The 5,730-nt window shown below is 37.5% G+C and overlaps 1 pseudogene; it reads left to right on the top strand.

The window, feature by feature from the left end:
• On the top strand, positions 3,056-5,152 carry LOC18778611 (annotated as a pseudogene).

Here is a 5,730-nt window from a genome sequence, read left to right as displayed (position 1 = left end):
CAATAATAAAGAGATAGGGAAAGAGAGATTCAAACTCAGAGATTTATACTGTTTCAGTCCACCTGACCTACATCCAGTCCTCAAGCACGCCACTTGAGAGTTCGATCCACTATGTTGGAAAAACTTCTTACAGATGGAGTTGAAACCTTTACATTGCTAGAGCACACCACTCCTTCACAGTTAGAGCACACCACTCTTTCACAAGTAGAGCACACCACTCTAACACACAAGGTGGAAGACACCCTTCTCACCTCACAAGGTCAAACCAACCCCTTTTACAAGTTTGAAATAACTCTCAGAACAAAAAATCTCTCCTATTTGAGAGGGATATACAATTGAATCTCACACAAAGATAACTCTCCTTCCTAAGTAGGTAATGCAGAAGAAATTCAAACAATAGAACTCTTGTATGAATTTAAACATGATTGGCTCAAGAGAAAAAGATATTCAGAGTATGATGAATGCTTGTAAGCATAGATGAATATGTTGATTAATCTAAATACATATTTATAAGTATAGAAATATAGATGTTGGAAAAATAGAGCCATTAGGAATGTAGCCGTTTGAGAAATATGTGAGCCGTTAGAAAAATAGATGTTATGAAATAGACCCATTGGAACAGTTAGCTATTTCCGTTGGAATAGTGTACATGTTATCTTATTTCCATTTCCAAAAGGACAAAGACATTTATTTAAGTTTACTATGTAAATAAGGAAGTAGTCCTATTTGGATTCAAAAATACTAGAAAATCAAATTCCCACCAAATCAAAATATGAAAAATCGATTTTAGTTCAACATACGATTTAGACTAAAAATGATGGCTTATTAAGTCAATATATACTTCATATAAAAATCTCATAAAATCAAGTTTTCTTATTTGATGTGTACGGAATAAAAGCCGCCAAAAATTATCTTGAGAAAATGATTATTCTAAAAAACCATTTTTCATACTTAGCCAATATTTTATAAAACAATTTTTCATGTAGGATATGAATGCATGAAGGGACCTAAAGTCAATCTAGGTAAAGAGCCTTAGATGTTCAATCCACAAAGAGTTTTACAAGAATAACCTAACTCTTCTGTATTGAAGAAATATTTGCTTAAGTGTCTAATTGGTACTGAGGTGACGAAAGGTAAAATTACAAACTATAAGTAGACACAGCAATCTTCTCACACTTTAAACCTTGACCAAATGTACTTATGACTAGTCAACTGCTATTCATGTAAAATCATAACCAAGAACACATACACAGAGCATACCAATCTGTACCTGCAAGCCTAGAAGATTACCAGTGACAACCTAGGCACTCAGAATGACCCGTCAATCTAAGCATCTTATGTGCTAACAACAACTATGGTGAAAGTGTGTGAAAGCATTATAATCAAGTAAGCAACAACCAGCAGATAATGATGACTAGTCAACCACAAGACACAAACCCAGAAATATATGAACATCATGCGATGACTAGTCAACTATCAAGAACACAAACCCAGAAAATAACAATTCTGCAAAACAGAAATTGTTCACCCAAAAACTCACCACTAGGAAAAACTGCGGATCATCAACTGACCAGGCAATCCACTAAGTAAAGAAGATTCTTACAAAGAAACACAAGCAAGCTCAAGAAATCCTAGATCTATTTAGGAAGATGAGCTATACCTCCTTTGTGCAATCTTCTTCTCTAGCAGCTTAATCCTTCATGGCAATGGCAGCTCCTTCTATAGCTCTTTCATCCCATGGCACCAAGAAGCCAACTCAAACTCAAACGGAAACCAAAAATTTGGATTCAAAGGAAAAGTGACCAATTTCTTCAAGAAACCATACTCTTGAAGAAATCAATCTTGAATCTGACATAGATGTATATGAGAATGTGTTTGTTCTAGCTAGATGCAGATTTCACATTTCAAAAGCAGTTTTTGAAAATCAATTTAGAAGACTCATAGATAAAAATAGGGGTTTTCTCTTGAGGAAGAAGAAGAAGAAGAAGCAAAAGGATAGAGAAACCTTTTCAAAACCTCACCTCAAAATCGACAGCTACCCAATGAGGAATCATTTGATTTTTACCCAAAAATTCATAGGTCAGAATAGTACACATGGCAGCTGAGAAATTTCGTAGAATAAGACAAAAAAGTTTGGTAGGATCCAACTGGAAAACTTACTGATGCAAAAGATGACTAGTCATACGAAAACAAGATGACTAGTCATAATCTTAAGAACTCTAATGAATGCAATATGATACAATGCACAAATTACCTTTGCCAATATGATTGATCTTCCATAAGATAGCAGCCAGAGATAAGAACACTTATTGCAACTATTCTTAATCTAAACTTGAGCTTGGGTAATTACAATGTATGTCCTATTACAATATTGTCAAGGGAAGCCAAAAGAAAAACTCAAAATGCATACACTTACAGAATGTCGGCTTCTTGCTCAATGTTCCAAATGTCTTCCAGTGTGTACAGTAATTTTGATCCATTTGGGAATACCTGCTCCTTACAATTTATCACACTTGAAATACATTACATAAAAGAACAATTTGTTATCATCAAAATATGCACAACAATATTAAAAACCGTAAGGCTAACATGTTCAACTAAAAATTGATTTGATAATGGATGGAGATGCTCATGATAATACAATATTATCAAAAACATAGTTGTGTACAATGCTTACCATACACCCACACAGGGGCGAAGCTATTCATAAACCTAAGATGGCCTGGCCCCCCTACCATCTTCTCACCTCTTTGGCTGTATAAAGAGTATAGTATAGATTACATAAAAAAAATCCCACAGTTTTAAGCTTGTGGCCCCCCAAAATATCAAACTCTACCTCCGCCAGTGGGAATATGCACCCACAGTTGTTAATGTTGCTAGTCATGTTGCATGATTAGTGGGAATATGCTATGTTAACTCTTGGTCAAGGTGCATAATGAGTGAAATGTAAGAACTAATAATTACCCACTCTGTCCAATTATCTTATAAAAGCCAAAGAGTATGCTTAATTATTCCAGGACCAACATAGCTAATTTTGAGGGAAAGCTTATCAGTCATGAAAACTCTTAATATTTCCACCTCCTGCTTCCTCAAGTATTTCATTCGTTGCTTTCTTCTTCTATGCCTGAATCTATTCCCTTCGGAACCTGGCATTTCCTTGGCAGAAAGAGACATGGAAACTGACCTTGCTGTTCAACATATTCATAGAGTTGAAGTCAAGTCTCTGCTACCCGAAACCACCTGCAGCCCCTCCACCAAAGGTTATTCACATAACTATGAAATGCCCTTACCTCTATGTGCATGTAGTCGTTAGAAGTAATGGAAAAGTAGATTGTCATCTTTCCATAACGAAAAGGCAATCTTTCCAGATGACAAAATTTTTTTAAAAATTTCTTTTTCTTTTTCCGTTGATTTTTACTAGCATATACTCGATGAAATGACTTTTTAATTTATTGCGACATGGGTTTTATTTAAAGATAACAACTAACTAGTAATTGGTGGTGTGAGAATGTGAAGGTAAAAAGTCCCACATTGGAAAGTTGAGAAACCTAGCAAGGGTTTATAAGGAGTTGGGCTACTCCCCCCATTGCCAATTGGTTTTGGGGTAGAACCTCAACTTCCTTCATGTGGTAGAGGTAGATTAGAGTAATTTAAATTATTGCTTTTATATATATTTTTTTTTAAACTACAATTGATAAAAGCTTCAGAAAAAAAAAGTCATAATCTTATATATTTTGGTTCATGAAATATGTGCTAAATTTAATCTAAATCATAAACTGTTAAAAGCTTGAAAGAAAAAAAATTAATTAATTTCCTTGAGGACCTCATGAGTAATGTTATATATGTGAAATTAATTATGAATATTTGACCATTTGAATTCAGAATCACCTATTTCAATCCAGGTGAGGAGAATAAAGCATCAGCACTAAAAGTGGTACACAAACATGGCCCTTGCTCCGAACTCAACCAAATACAGAAAGAAAATACTCCCAATCATACTCAAAATCCTCGACCGAGACCAAGCCGGGGTCATATCAATCCACTCTCGGCTTGGTTCAAAGAAAATGAACAGCGACGATGCCACCACAATGCCAGTCAATTCCGGTGACTTAGTGAGTTCTGGGGACTACATTGTGACTGTGGGCCTAGGCACACCTCAGAAGCAACTTTCGCTCATATTTGACACAGGAAGCGATCTCTCCTGGACTCGATGTCGGCCATGCATTCGATCTTGCTACAAACAAATGGAGCCCCTCTTTGACCCTTCCATCTCCACTTCATATGTCAATATTTCCTGTAAATCCAATGTCTGCTCTCAGCTCACTCCAGTCACACACAAAATACCTCGTTGCTCAATTGACAACTCTACGTGTATATACGACATGCAATATGGAGACAAATCATTCTCTGTTGGATTTTTCAGCAAAGAAAGACTCACCTTAACTTCAACTGAGGTGTTCGATGAGTTCCTCTTTGGATGCGGCCAAATCAACCAAGGCAACTTTGGGAGCTCCGCCGGTTTCTTGGACTTGGGCGCCATAACATCTCGTTCGTCCAACAAACAGCCAACAAGTATGGCCGCATTTTCTCTTATTGTCTACCCTCCACTTCAAGCTCCACCGGTTACCTTGGTTTTGGCAAACACCGCAGAGCTTTTAAGCCCGTAAAGTTCACGCCCCTCACCACTGTCTCTCAAGACCCATCTTTTTATGGCCTCAACCTGGTCGGTATCAGTGTTGGTGGACATAAATTGTGGATTTCACCTTCGGTTTTCTTATCTTCTGGGACCATCATTGACACGGGGACTGTCATAACCCGCTTGCCTGCGGCGGCTTACAGCGCTTTGCGGGATGTGTTTCGTCAAGCGTTGACAAAATATCCGTTAACTCGGGCACTTTCGGTACTGGATAAATGCTATGATCTTAGTAGTTATGTGACAGTGAAGTATCCACACATAGCATTTTACTTTCAGGGAGGGCTGAAGTTGAAGTTGGATGCTACGGGTATATTTTACTCATCCAGTGCTTCCCAGGTTTGCTTGGCCTTTGCTGGAAATGATGCTAATAATAAATTTGCAGTACTTGGAAATGTTCAGCAGAAGACGTTCGAGGCTGGGGGTAGGGTTGGATTTGCCCGTGGAGGTTGCCTTTGAGAACGCATGCATGCAACAAGCTCGCTGCCCGAACTATGTACAACTCTAATGGCAATATAGAAATACAATATGCGAGACTAGTGAACAATGATCTCACTCATAAATAAGGAAGTTATTGTTGTAAACACGAAATTCCTGTGACAAATGAGACAAGAACACGTGTACAAAATAATATTGTATTAATGAAATTTAGAGTTACAATCTCTGTATTGAATCCTCTGATTCGATCTCCAAAGTGTTTAAAGAAAATCTGTGTTTGATACAAGGGTCGTAGAGACTTGATCTTGATCAAACGGGTAGCACGAAGCTTGTTTGGTGTTTGGGATTTTTCTATGGTGAAGGAACCGGCACGTGTTTGTTGTGCTTGGTGGCTCTTCCAAAGTAGGGTGAAGAATGCAGAGAGTTTTCTGTTTCTTCTGAGTGCTAGGTTTTTTCTGACCCTGACCCCCGTCTTGAGGCCTCCTATTTATAGGCTTTTGTAGGATGCTTGACCTAAATAACTTTCCCTATTTAAAACCTTATTTTGTGGGATTTTGATTTGATTTAAATCAATTCCCATAATCTGGCGATTTAACCAG

This window comes from Prunus persica, chromosome G4 (genome assembly GCF_000346465.2).
Source record: "Prunus persica cultivar Lovell chromosome G4, Prunus_persica_NCBIv2, whole genome shotgun sequence".
Taxonomy (NCBI): domain Eukaryota; kingdom Viridiplantae; phylum Streptophyta; class Magnoliopsida; order Rosales; family Rosaceae; genus Prunus; species Prunus persica.
This window is presented reverse-complemented; position numbering and strand designations above follow the sequence as displayed.